Source organism: Mus caroli, unplaced genomic scaffold (assembly GCF_978045245.1).
Source record: "Mus caroli unplaced genomic scaffold, Mus_caroli_1 scaffold_11, whole genome shotgun sequence".
Classification (NCBI taxonomy): domain Eukaryota; kingdom Metazoa; phylum Chordata; class Mammalia; order Rodentia; family Muridae; genus Mus; species Mus caroli.
The window spans coordinates 120246407-120261183 of NW_028227266.1; positions in this window are offsets into that span (position 1 = coordinate 120246407).

The window sequence follows — 14777 nt, forward strand, 5'->3', positions numbered from 1 at the left end:
CAACACCCATGATGACAGAGATCACATTTGGAGGTTTAGTCCAAGGATGAATGCAGCATAGCACTCTGGCACAGGGGAGGGACCCTACACACCTCAGTGCTGAGGACAAGGTGCTGTGGGATTTAAGGGCCATCATGCAAAGAGAGCCCTGTGCCCAGACCCTGCATCAGACATCATCCTGTGGTGTTTGGGGTGTTGGTGCTCCAGGTGACCCTGTGGGGAGGGGAGGGCTGGGAGCCTCCAGAGGCCACTCCCCTGCCTGGGTTCCTTGGCTCCACAAGGCCAGAGTTGCTCTTTCACAGTTGGCACCGAGCCTGCAGATTCTTTCCTCCAAACAATGCCTGCTTCTCTGCGTTCTTGTTCCCCGAGGCTGTGCTCAAACAATGGGGCTCTTTCTTCTCCATTGGAGTCTGCCCCGTGGGCCTTATGGGTGCTGTCTGCCTGATTTTATCTCATGTTGACTGTTATTATACTGTGATAGCCTGGCTGGGCTTTTCATTGTGGGGATAAAGGGAAACAATCTGTCTACCATCCCTAAGATTCACTCTGAGAGAATTCCAGACTCAGAATACGGGGTGGGATTGGTGGTGCGGGTAGGAGGTGTGTGTGTGTGTGTGTGGGGGGTGTCCTGGAGCACACTGAAGTGGTGTGCTGCTATAGCAGTGATGGCAGGTGGCGTTTGCTCTGTACCAAGTACTGTGCTAAGCACTTTGGCATGATCAGTTGGTACTCATGGGATAATTTAGTTCCTAGTCCACCCTTTGACTGGAGAGTCTCAGTTTGAACCTTTGACTTGTCTGGTGTCCCGGCCCAGGAAACTGAGGCAAGAAAGGGCAAGTGCACGCTGGATAGCAAGCAATTTCTTTTTTTTTTTTTTTTTTTTGGTTTTTCGAGACAGGGTTTCTCTTTATAGCTCTGGCTGTCCTGGAGCTCACTTTGTAGACCAGCCTGGCCTCGAACTCAGAAATCCGCCTGCCTCTGCCTCCCGAGTGCTGGGATTAAAGGCGTGCGCCACCACGCCCGGCTAGCAAGCAATTTCTATTTTATTCTAGCATCATGGGTAGCCATGGGTTATTGAGGAATAACCTGGCCCCTGTGTAGTTTGGATATGGGTGGATGTGCACGGGGTTGGGGTGGGGGTGTGTGGAGAGGTGGGGATGGGATATTTAAAGGTATGGCCTATGGAATGTGTGAAAAGACCCCAGAGCAGCATTGTGGGACCCTTGAGCATTTTGGGGAGCCACAACATGTCCAATCTGGGACATAGAGCCTTGAGAACTGTGGCCCACAGGGAGCTTGTTTCTTTATAAGCTGCCCAACCTCGAGTGTTTCATTGTGGTAACCAAATATGGACTAGTACCTCAAGCCACCTGCTGCCCGAGCCTGGGACTTCACAGGCCTCGCCTGCTTCCTGGCAGAAGAAATGTTCCACAGAAAAGTTGATCCCTAATTCATGGGTGCACACGTGTGTGTAGAGACCATGTGTGCACATGTGTGTATAGAGACCATGTGTATACACATGTGTATAGAGACTATGTGTGCACACATGTGTATAGAGACCATGTGTGCACACATGTGTGTAGAGACCATGTGTGCACACATGTGTGTAGAGACCATGTGTGCACACGTGTGTGTAGAGACCATGTGTGCACACGTGTGTGTAGAGACCATGTGTGCACATGTGTGTGTAGAGACCAGATCTCACCCTCAGCTGTTGTTCCTTGGTCCCTCTCTATCTTGTTTTGCAGAGAAGATCTCTCATTGGTCCAGAGCTTATCAAGCAGGCTGGACTGAGCTTCAGGGACTCACCATTCCTGGGCTCTCCCACCGTGTGTGCAATGGTGCCTGGCTTTTTACATGGGCACTGGGGATTGAATTCAGGACCTTGCAAGGTGAGCCCTTTGCCAGCTGAGCTTCTCCAGCCTCCTTAGTTTTTTTTGTTTTTTTTTTTTTTTTAAATAAATCGACAAAATGACTTCCTAATCTTTATTACTGCTGTACTTCTCAGTGTAGTTGAAAATGTTGAGTGTGTTATACGTCAGGAATTCTGTGTATCGTGGAAAGTGGAAACAGTGGGGGACATTTTATTCATTTGAATAGATAAAGGCAAGTCATCCAGAGATGAGTCATCCCAGATTTGAGATTGATTATCGCCAGGAATCTCTCTGGACATTTGTTAATAATATATCAGAGGTGTGCCCAGAGCCAGAGACACTGGGAACTTTCTTCAGATGATCTTACAGAAGGACAGATGGTGATGACCTCTTCATCCTCCTCCTCCTCATCTTCATGTGTGTCTGTGTATATCTATGTCTGTCTGTCCCTCTCCTCTCCTCTCCTCTCCTCTCCTCTCCTCTCCTCTCCTCTCCTCTCCTCTCCTCTCCTCTCCATATCTTGCAACCATCCCAAACAAGCAGAATATGCCCCAGGGAAACTGCCTAGTGTCTTATCTCTTCCCATAGGTGCAAGAAAAGTTTTGGAAGGAAAAAAGACAGTTTAATTGAGACATAGTTGCTGTACTGTGTAGTTCATTTGCTAGAGTACATCATTCAGGCCATATGGACGGTCACTGGGTAAGATGCCTGCTGTGCAGCTGTGAGGGTCTCAGCTTGGATCCTGGAGCCCATGTAAACTGACTCCTGAGATTGTCTTTTGACCTCCAGATGCATGCTGGGACATGCTTACCTTGCCCCATGCACACATGAGTATGTGTGCATACACATCACATGGTGGAGAAATATTTCAAAAAGACGGATTTGGTGGCTTTTAGTCCATTCACAGAGATACTTCCTAGAGATGGAGTTGTGACATAGACCCTTCTGTAAGCCTGAGTTCTTGCTTAGCGTGGTGTTCTCAGGGTTGGTCCATGTTGTGGTGTGTGTGTGTGTGTGTGTGTGTGTGTGTGTGTGTGTGTATGAGCCCATTGTGTCTTTTTATTTCAGAGGAGTATTCCACTGTGAGTGTGACATGGCGTCTTTTAGCTGTTTCTCTTTTTTGTCTACTGTGACAAGCTTTGTGCGACACATCTTCCTCTCGGAATGAGAGTATTTGTGGGGTGACCTCATTCTGCTCAGGCTTTGAAGAACTGCCATGGTGTTTTCCAAAATGGCCTGCTATGCCAAGCATGCCCTGCTGTCCAGGCAGCATGAGGGAGAGAGCTGTGTGCTGCCTGCTTCCCCTCCGACACTTGTTATCCATCTCACTGATCAGGCCCATCCTTCAGGGTGAAGTGGAGTCTTAGGATTTTGATTTTGGTTTCTCTGTAAGAAGCCGGGCATCTACCCACCGACCTTTCTTCCTCTCTCTTCTTCCCTTAGCTTCTTCACCACTGTAGCCCAGGCTAGCCTGGGTCCTCCTGACTCGGCCTCTCAATGCTGGGCTTGTGTGAGAGGAGCACGTGGGCTTTGAGCCTCTTTCCTTGGCACTCACTGACTTAGGATCCGAGTAAGTAGCTTTCTACACACTCTCCCTTCCTTAAAAGCTTCAGTCTGAGCAATCACAGGCTTTCCCCTTCTTGCTGACTTCTAAGTTGTATTGACCAAGACTAGTTGATACCAGGTTATTTCACATGGGCAAAATTAGAAATTACAAAGTCTGTCTGTCTGTCCATCCACCCATTTATTTCTCTAGTTTTTTTAGACAGTTTTTCTGTGTAGCCATGGCTGTCCTGGAACTCACTCTATAGACCAGGCTGGCTTTGAATTCAGAGATCCGCCTGTCTCTGCCTCCCAAGTGCTGGGATTAAAGATGTGTGCTACCACTGCCCAGCTAGAAATTACAAAGTTTAAAATGTTGCTTTTTTTGTTCTCATCATTGAGATATGTAGGAAAAAAGTAAAAATTCCCATGTTTTAATACTGTCCCAAATGGAGTAGTAACATACAGTCATAAAAAACTGTGTGTGGGGGTACATGTGTGTGTGGGTGCACATGTGTGTGTGAGTACCTGTGTGTGGGCACACACGTGTGCCTTAGCATGTGAGGGTCAGAGGACAATGTTCTCCCTGAAGCACAATCCAACTCAAGCCCCCTTCCTCCCTCCCTCCCTCTCTCCCTCCCTTTCCTCCACCTCTTCCCCCCCCTCCTTCCTTCTCTTTTTCTTTTTGAGGCAGGGTCTTTCCCTGGCCTCCAACTCACCAAGTGAGTTGGTGTGGCCACTGAGTCCATATCGGATAGTTGAAATTCATGTTTGGGGATTTTGTTTGTTTTTGAGGTACCAGGGGTGGAACTCGGGGCTTCTCACTTGCTAGCCAGGTTCTCCATCCCTGAGTCACATCTCCAGTCCTTGCATTCACAGTCCTCGCTCCCCACCCCTCCCGAGACCCGGTTGCCACCTTGGATGGAACCCTATCCCTTTAATCCTTTTTAACCGCAGCCTTTCCATTTATAATACCAGCATTTTAAAAATAAAAATCGGGTATGAGAGGCAGAGGTAAGTGCTGGAATCGCCTTCCTTGTCGGAGCCAGTGTCATGTGGCTTTGAACCCGCCTGTAACCTAAGACCCACACAGCTGCTATTAATATAGTGCGGAGCCAGCTGAAGGGCACCTTCTGTCCACTGGGCCCAGCCGCGTCCTGGCCAGCCGTGCTCCTGAAGACTAGAACAGCGAGGCACAGTACCATACAGTAATTCAGAGCGCTCCCGCTGTCCCTGACTTCAAGAACACCTGGGATTCCCAGTGCTACTTGGGATCTTAAGAGAAATAAAATATTCTTTTTTCAATGTAGCTGGTCATATTCACCAGAGACAACAGTTGGCTGACAGTCAAGCTTCCTGAATGGATGCCTGCTTGGCTGAATGAATGAATGAATGAATGGCAGTGTCCCACACTGATTGTATACCCCTGTCCATTTTCTGCCATGTGTTTTCCTTCCTGTATGGAAGCCAGATTTTGTTCCCTCGGCATTTTTTGCAGCTTGCTGGAGTGTAGGTTGAACAACGTGGGGGCTGGGTCATTCCTTAGCCCAGGCTGGGCCATGGTTTTGGCTTGGGCCATGGTGATTAGGTGAGGGGTGCTGAAGACCCCCCCCCACACACACACACCCACCCTCCACACCCCCTCCCCCGTGAGAGGGAGCCGTAAGGAGATTCTCACAGGACTGTGGGTGATGTTGTGTCGGCTTCCTTCCTTCCCACTGACCTGAGAAGAACCTGCTTCAAGGTGAATCCTGCTGCTTGTGGCCTGGGGGAAGGGAGGGGTGAACATGGACTCTTTGCTGGCTCCATCCTGGGCAGACTCTGTACCTTCCCTCCATAAAGTCACCTGTAACCTTAGCATTTCACTGAGTGACGAGCCGCCTCACCCTCAGCTGGGTGGTTTGTGTATGCTAATGAATCAGTATATAACCAACCCGAAGAAAAGTTCATCTTACACGCCAATAAAACTGAATGTGGTGTTCTGTGGGCGTCTTCTCAAGGCTGAGGTTCAGCCTCACCTGGTCCTCCACCTTCCTGGAGCTGCCCTTTGCCCCTAGTTGGTTACCACGCCACTTTTGCTCTTTCTGGGCTCTGCTGTGTCTCTTCCACATGGGCGTTTGGCTAGAGAGTTGGGCCAGTGTCCAGTTTTAGGGCCTCTGTCCTCATCTTGGAAATGTAGGCCATGCGCCTGCCCCCTGGCTTTGTGGGAGGGGGAGGTGTAGCTTTTCTTACCAAGTTTGTCTTTTGTTTTTAAACACTTGTGTGAGTGTGTGTGTGTGTGTATGCATGTGTGAGTGCATGTGTGTATGTATGTGTGTGTGTGTGTGTGTGTGAGCACACGTGTGTATGTGCCTTGTGAGCTTGTGAGTGAATGTCATGTGTGTGTAGATGCCTGCAGAGGCCAGAAGAGGGCGTCAGATCCCCTGGAACTGTTGTGATAAGACAGTTGTGAGCTGCCACAGTAGTTGCTGAGAGCCAAATTTAAGTCCTCTGCAAGCCTGAGCCATCTCTCCAGTCCCCGTGCTTGTCTTTATTGTGGTGACTGGGAACTGGGCATAGCCTATGAAATTGCTTTGTCCTATCTGCATGCTGAGGGAGGAGACTCCTAAGTATAGCCTTGTTTATTTAAAAAGCATATACATGTATTTATATGTTTATATGTCTATAAAGGTACGCGATCACATGTGTGTTAAGGTGCAAGTGTGGAGGTCAGAGGACACCTTGTGTGAGCCGGTTCTCTCCTACCCTTTGGGTTCCCGGAAACTGAACCTCTCTCATCCTCTGTCATCGGGCTCAGCAGCACATGACTTGACCTGCATCTGACCGGCTCTTGCCTGTTGTTTCTGGGTCTTTTGTATTGTTCCGTCTTTGCTCAAGTCTGGGGAAGAGTCGGCCCTTCTATGCCTCTGACAGTTGTGAGAGACTCCCGTCCAGTGTCCAGTTCTTCCACCTGAGTAAGGCTTGAGTTTAAAAAGATACAACTTGTCTTTGCCAGTAGGATTTCTGGTGGGTGGTCTTTATAGATTCTAGTAAAGTCACAGGGCTGTTCCTGTGTGGTCCTGTCAGTAGTTTCCAGGAAACATGTTTCTGTCTGTTTCTTTGTTTTCAGCGGTGGGGTACGAGATAACTCGGGACAATCTCCTTTACTGTTTGTATCACATTTTAAAGAGTCACCCTACTCAGAAAGCTTAGCATTCTCTCAGGAAAGGTTGTGGTTTCAGAGTCTCCCTGTGGTGGGAACACGGTGGGCAGGGTGTTGAGTGGCTTGGGCCAGCCTGGTTACAGGAGACCCTGTCCCCAGCTGAACAAACAGAATTCCGTTCTTGGCATCCCAGGAAACCAAGCCAAGGAGAAAGATGCCAATGGAGGCTTTTGAAGAAATCCCACTGGCAGACAACAAAACACAGGCAGGCTCCACCTGTGCAGGGCTTTGCATTTGCAATTGTGGATTGTTGTGTGTTGGAGGAATTAACTTCTAAGAAGAAAGGCTAAGAAGGGAACTGGATCCTACTTGTGGGAAGGGAGTGCCTGTTTAATTAGACAGGGTTAGTCCAGGTTCACTGAGGGGCAGATGTGCCTGTGAAGTTCTGAGAATAGAGAAGATCTCCTAAGGGAGGAAGTGAGAACAGCAGGATGAAGACCTGGAGTTCTTTAAGACTTAGTTTTTATTTTTATTTATGTCTGTATGTGCTTGCATGCACGTGAATGCAGTGCCACAGAAGCCAGAAGACCTCAGACCCACTGGAGCTGGAGTTGCAAGTGATCTGCCTGATGTGGGTGCTGGGACCTGAACTCAGGTCCTTTGCAAGACTAGCTAATTCTCCAGCCCTCTGGAAAGGCATCTTTTATTTATTTATTTATTTATTTATTTATTTATTTTTGGTTTTTTGAGACAGGGTTTCTCTGTATACCCCTGCCTGTCCTGGAACTCACTTTGTAGACCAGGCTGGCCTTGAACTCAGAAATCCGCCTGCCTCTGCCTCCTGAGTGCTGGGATTAAAGGCATGCGCCACCATGCCCGGCCCTGGAAATGCATCTTACCGTGAACGCAGTCATACCACTGTTCCGTCTGCCCGTCACCCCTTCCAGGGCAATCTCATCAGGACTAAAATACAATAAGACCAGGACTTATGTGGATAGACCCTGTGAAAACTGGAGTGCTTGCTTCAGAAGGCTTGGAGGTTGACCTAAAGTTTATTGTATTTGTTAAACTCTTTATTATGGTGTAATTTTGGTTTAATAGAAAAGTCAAGAGTACAGAGAGTTCCCATGGACCCATTACCCAGCAGCCTCTTGCAATGCTAACATCCAGGATAGCCATGGACCTCAGCCTTGTGAGAGCCATGGCTGTTCCCAGACGTGCACACTGAGTGTGAGGCCCGCAGCCCTGGGCATTGCCAGCCCTTTGGAAGTACTCACACTTCACCTCGAGGGTCCAGCCTGTACTATGGCCAAGGAGAAGTCTGTCAGGGAGCCGCTTTGGAGCCAGTGGTGCAGGCAGGAGATACGAGGACAGTCAGCTGTCTGGAGAGCCCGGGGTCATGTGAACCCAGTGCCACTTGAACTTTATTTAGTGAATAATTGGCCTGAGATGCTTAATATAGACCTCCTGGCAATCATGTGAGAATTCCACTCGGCCCCAGCACAAGGACAGCAGGGAGGTTAGAAATGCGCTCCTCTGCTGGTGTCCGGCAGACTCACTTGTGTTCCATCTCCTTTGTGGACCAGAACAGCATCAACGGTAAATGCCAGATTGTTCATCTGACTCAGGAGCAACCAGGCTGTCCATCTGTCTCCACACCCCGTACCCACCCATTCATACATCCCATCTGCCCACCCACTTACCCACTGTGCTGGATAGTTTTATGTCAACTTGATACAAGTTAGAGCCATCTGAGGAAGGAACCTCAACTGAGAAAGTGCCTCTGTAAGATTGGGCTTCAGGCAAGCCTCGAGGGCAGAGGTTCTCAACCTATGGGTTAAGACCCGTTTGGCAAACTTCTTTCTCCAAAAATAATTTACATTATGATTCATGACAGTAGCCAAATTACAATTATGAAATAACAACAAAACAATGTTATTTATGTTCGGGGGTCACCACAATATGAGAGACTATATTAAAGAGTCACAGCGTTAGGAACGTTGAGGACCACTGCTCTGTGCTGTAGTGTCTGTGGCTCCTGCATCAGCTCCTGCCTTCAGGTTCCTGCCTGGTTTGAGTTCCTGTCCTGGCTTCCTTCAGTGATGAACAGGGATGTGGAAGTGAAAGCCAAATGAACCCTTTCCTCCCCAAGTTGCTTTGGTCATGATGTTTCATCACAACAATTAACACTAAGACGCCTACCCACCTACCACCTTCTGGGTCTGTCTGTCCATCGGTCCATCCTTTCACCTTCCCCATTCATCCTGCTATCCTCAGCTCACACCCTCTATCCCTCTGCCAGTCTTGTTGTTGCTTTGCTTAGTAATGCTTTTTTTTTAGAAATTGCTCAGTTTCTCTGGAAAGGGGTTATTGAATTCCAATGATGGCTGCCCTTGTTGCTCTGGAGGGAACTCTCCACTTCCAGGGCTCTGTGACTCCATCTTTGGAGAATGTTGCTCTCTCTGTGAGAGGGTAAAACAGCTGCTTCTGGATGAGACTGCTCAGCTGGCAGAAGGTGGAGCTTCAGGCAAAGTCAGAGCTGAGAGGGGCCCTGCCCTGGGCGTGGCAGGAACCCTGCATCGGGTGAGGTTTGGACAGCAGGCTATGGCTCAGCTGTTAGGATGCCCACTTGCCATGGTTGACATGGACTCTCCTGGAGTTGGGAGCAGACACATTCATTCTGTGGACATCTCTTGATTCCTTGGTGTGACAGAGAGGTACCGGTGATAGCGGTGCCAGGGCTTTGGGCCTATTTGGCTGAGGATACATTGAAATTAATATTTTCATTCTATAATGTGCTTGCTGCTCAAATATGAGCACTTGAGTTCTTTCCCACCCGGCACCCACATAAAACGCCAGGCATGATGGTGGCACTGTCGTAAGTTATGCACCAGCTCACTTACGTGTTACTTAGCGTGTGACGCTGAGGAACAGCCCTTCTGAGGCTTGCTTAGGATGGCATCACTGACCACCCTAGTTGTGTCCATCTTGTCTCTGGCTTTAAACAAGGTATTTTGCTGCTGAGAAAGTGTGGTCCGTCCAATTCCAGACTTTAACAAAGACTGCTCAGTCTGCTGCAAAATATAATTTCCCCCAATGAAGGGTTGCTTTACAGGAAAACAGTGCGTGATAGTTATGCCCTGTCCCTTGCCCTGCCTGGACTTCAGTGCAGTCCCTCCCGAGGAGTTCTGTGTCCTTCAAACCTTGCAGTTGGAGATAGGGGTGTGCTACAAGGGGGTGTGTAGTGCACGCTCACCTCTGGACTCTCAACTCTCGTAACCACCTTGGGAGATAGTTGACCTTGTTCCTTGATTGGCTTATTGAGTGACTGTGGAGACAGGGTCTTGTGGTGTTGCTCAGGCTGGCTTCAAATTCATGATCCTCCTGCCTCAGCGTCCTGGGTGCTGAGACTGACTATAGGTGGGCACCACCACACACAGCTTGCCTGGTTTTTAGAGCTAGAAGATACATTTTACGTTAAGAAACTCAATCAAGGCCACACTGGTCATGAGTAGTGAGGTCATGCTGAGGCAGGGTTTCCCACTGACCAGGGCTCAGCAAATTTAGCATTGAGCCAGACTTGTCCCACCCTCTGTTGTACATAATGCTAACAGGGACAGCCATACCCACTGATGTATTTGTCAGTGGCTGAAGGGGTGGGCCGCCCTCCTGAAGGGCTTTGGGAATAGCAAAATGCTCATTTTCGCAGTAAGGTTTTAGGGTTCTGAGACCTAAGGAAGGTCCAGCATGTCTTCTGGAGGGTCAGGAGTGTTAGGCCGCAAAAATGTGATCCTCTCGCAGACAAGCCCGTGAAACAGATGTTTGGACATGCCGGGTGACCCAGAGGTAATTCCTGAGGGCTCTAGAATGTTCCTGGCCGGGATCTGAAGAGCTGATTTGTGATTCTAGACTCACAGGCTCAGAGGACGGTTGCCTGATGGTGATGTCATCCCGGGAAACAGGCCCTGGCAGAGGCAAACGGTTCAGGCAGTTTAGGGACTTCCTAAAAATAACAAAGCTGAAGTGTTTGCACTAGACTTCCTGGAGGTGAAAGGCTCTTCTGAAAATGATCTAAGAACTCGTAAAAAAAAATTAGATGTGCGTTTTTAGGGTTAAGTGCCCTGCATTTTTTGGTGTTTGATTCTGATTGGAGATGTCTGAATCGTGGAGGTGACAGAGTAGGTTTAAAAGCTGTGTCTTCTCAGCCCTGTTGCTCTGAGTGATCCTGGCCCCATGGGTTGCAGCTTTCTTGTGTCAGAGCCCGAGCTTCCCTGTAATTCACTGAGCTTCTCCCGTGGGCTTTGTCTCAGGCAGCATTTCCATGGTGGGTTATTGGCCTACTTGGTAAAGACCTAGGTCTTTTTAACAGAGGAGGAGAGTCCCAGCTGCCTTGGGCGGATCACACAGTGCAGTATTGCCTTCCAGAGGTGACCAGCCTGCTGAGATCTGCCCCTCCTGCCTGTTCCTGGTGTGAGGGACTGTTTGCATTCACACTTAAAGGATTTGCTTACTCCTGCCCAAAACACACCCCCTGCCTCTCCAACTAATGCCTCCTGCTGAACAGAAAAAGAAAAGCCTGTTTGTAAGCAGCGTGTTTGCATTGTACACAGCATAGCTTGTAACTGTATGTATAATGTGTACATTAGTGTACATGTATACTTCTGAGTATATTCACTGAGTGTGTCCATGATTTCTGCATCAGCTCCTTCCTACTGAATGCAGGAATTCTTTGAAGTTTATTTTTTCTTTAGAAATCTCTTAGCACGGGGCACACAGAATCACAGGTTTAAGCATCTAGGCGGTTAATCCTTCTAAATAGCTCACTGCTTTGATGGTTAAGTTGGTCTCTTGCTGTTCCCGATTTCAGGGTGACTTATTTTAATTTTGAGATCATATGAAACATGAATATGATCTAAAGTCCAGAGTAGTAAAAGAGGTGACCCCATACCCTGTTCATCCCTCCACCCTAACTCCGCCCAGTTGTCAGTTCTCTGTTGCATATGTGTTAGCATCGCTGATTACGTCATCATTACATGTTAGCATCGTTGCTTATGCGTTATCTTCATTGCTTCCGTGCCAGCATTGCTGCTTATGTGTTAGCACCATTGCTTATGTGTCAGCATTGTTGTTACATGTTAGCATCATTGCTTATGTCATTGCTTATGTGTCAGCATTGCTGCTTACATTGTTGCGACGTATCGCTGTTAGCATCGCTGTTTGCTTATTAGCATCATTGCTGCTTATGTGTTAGTGTTTTTTAGTTTTCTTGCACAGAGGACAACTCGCAGGGGTCAGGTCTCTCCTTCCACCGTGTGGCTCCCAAGGATCAAGCTTGGCAGACTCTACAGGCTGAGCAGTCAGTCTCTCTGGCCTCGGCAGCCAGCTTTTTATACCTTCGTGACTTAGCAGCAGGTCATGGGACTTTTCCATTATCAGTGGGAAATGATCAGGGAAAAAAATATGTTTTTAGATTTATCTATTTTATGTGTAGGAATATTTTGCCTGCTGGATATATGTGTACCACAGGCCAGATGAGGGCCTCAGATCTGGGACCAGAGTTACAGATGGATGTGAGCTGAGAATCAAACTTGGGCCCACTTGGCCAATGCCCTTAACCTCTGAGCCATCTCTCCAGCCCTTAAACATTTTTTTGTTTTTTTCTCAAACGGATCTTCAGTGGCTCAAAATTGTGCTCTTTAAACCCATGACACTGCTAGTAACATGGTCTAAAGGTTAAGAATGTTTTCTGCCTTTTTGTTGTTGTTGTTGTTTTGTTTTGTTTTCAAGACAGGGTTTCTCTGTGTAGCCCTGGCTGTCCTGAAACTCACTTTGTAGACCAGGCTAGCCCTCGAACTCAGAAATCCACCTGCCTCTGCCTCCTGAGTGCTGGGAATAAAGGTGTGTGCCACCACACCCGGCTTGGTTTTCTTTCTTGAGACTTGTTTTCATGTAGCCCAGGCTGGCCCTTGCTCTTTAGCCGAGGATGACCTTGAACTCCCGATCTTCCTGCCCCCCACCTCTAGTGCTGGGATGATAAGTGTGAGCCACCAAGTCCAGTTGTTCCAGTGCTGGACATTGAACCCAGAGCCTCAGGGCTGGGCTACTGCTCTGCCACAGAGCTGCATCCCAAGCCCTAAGTTCTTCATCTTCAACAGTTCTTCATGGAGGTGGGGGTAGAGCATCTGGGCTTGTAAAAACTGAGCAGCTGAGTGTGGCTGCAGTCTCTCTGAGCAGGGGTCAGAGTGGGCGGCTCCCTGTCTGATGCCTGGGGAGTGCTTGTGCCAGGAGCACTCTTGCCTGGGGATGACTAAGTCCTCCCTGCTCAGCATCCCTCCTTTCCGTTGAAACATTGTTTCTCCCTGCCGTTTTTTTCTAGTTCACCGTAGTCTATTTTGTGCTGGCTCAGACAGCACACCCCAAGGCAATCACGCTGTCCTGGAAGTGTGTGACTGAGGCCAGAGGGCCACTGTTTACTGTGTGGGTCTGAGCTGTTGGTCCCTAGCCCTGCTGCTCATCTCAGTAAGAAAGTAATTTCTTCCTGGGGACTGAGCTGAGCCTGGTGCCTCCTTTGCTCTTGGAAGCCTCCGTCTTCGCCTGTTTCCTGGGTTTTCCTGTGCAGAGGCTCAGGGCTTCTGAATGGTCCCAAGTTCTGCTTTAGACAAAATGCTGAAAGCTGCTGGCTCGCCATCTTCCAGGACACCTTTGATGGGGGCTCTAGAATGTTCCTCCTTCACCGTCAGACAGGATCAAGTCCAGAATCTGTTCCTGCAGTCCACAGAAGGCCTGCTGGCTTCTCCAGGGGCTTCATTTAGAGCCACTAGACTAGGGAGATAATTATCTCCACACCCAACCACCACACACTCACCAGGGGAACTTTTGTGTGGTGTTTGCCTATAAATCAGAGAGGTAAGGGGTCTGTGTGCTGAGTGGGGGAGGCATAGTTTCCTGGATGTCCACTGTCTGTGGGAAGGTGGCGTAGCTAACTTGGATCGTTTCCTCTCTCTGTATCCCACACTGAAGTCATAGCTGAGGGCAACTTGTGTTTCCATAGCTGTGGAATCTGTTTTGAAAAACACCAGGCTGGGATTCCACTGTAGTTCAGGCACATTGAGGGCCAATGTGCAAATAGATATGATTTTTAAAACAAACTCGCAGTCCCTTTGGGGTAGCTATGTGGGGGGCCCTCCCTCCCTCCCTCCCTCCCTCCCTCCCTTCTGTTTTCAAACCTTGAATTGTGTAGAATTCTGTGAGGAGTTGAGTCCACGTGGAGGTAGCAAGCCTGTTACTCAGGAACCCCCTTGGACATTTCCTGCTGTGACAATGTATGCACCATTGATTGCTGGGATTGTAATTGACCTGTCACACTCTGGTAAGGACAGGGAGGCCAGGGTGTCTCTTTCTCTTTTTCAACAGAGGCAGGCATAAGGATTAGTCAATGAAGTTGTTCTATAAACGTTGAGTTTACTGTGTTCTAAGCTCTGAGGGCCAAATGGCGACCTAATCTGGTAGAAGCAAGCCATTTATAATCCACTCTTTTTTTTTTTTTTTTTGGTTTTTCGAGACAGGGTTTCTCTGTATAGTCCTGGCTGTCCTGGAACTCACTTTGTAGACCAGGCTGGCCTCGAACTCAGAAATCCGCCTGCCTCTGCCTCCCGAGTGCTGGGATTAAAGGCGTGTGCCACCATCGCCCGACTATAACCCACTCTTAGCTGTCTCGTACAGAGCTCTGAAGTCTGTAGTCCCTGATTTTAGGAAAATGCCCATTAAAATATCATGGTCTGTTTTCCCCTCAGGTTCTGTTTTCCCTCTGCTTTGTGAGGGTTTTATCTCTGGGGTAACTGCAGAGCTGTCATTTATGGAGCACCTACTGTATACTTATCTCACTTAGTCCTCGTAGCGCCCCCTACTGTTTCACATCATTACTGCTCCTTGCTTTATCAAGAGGAACTAGGTTCAGTGGCTTCTCTGGGATTAGTGCTTAGCACTGAGAGGAAACACCTTGGGAAACTAGTGTGCGGTCCTGTGCCCTTGTAGAGGAGCCTTGCTCACGGCCAGGATGTTGGGATGGTGTGGGTGTAGACAAGTCAGGTGACTCAGCAGGAGAGAGGAATGGGCTGAAGTGTGGGGTTGGAAGCTGCCAAGGTCCTAATAAGGAAGGGTCACGGAGGCCGCCGGGTGTGGCTCTGTGGGCGGGGATAGTGATGATGTAACTGCCTGGC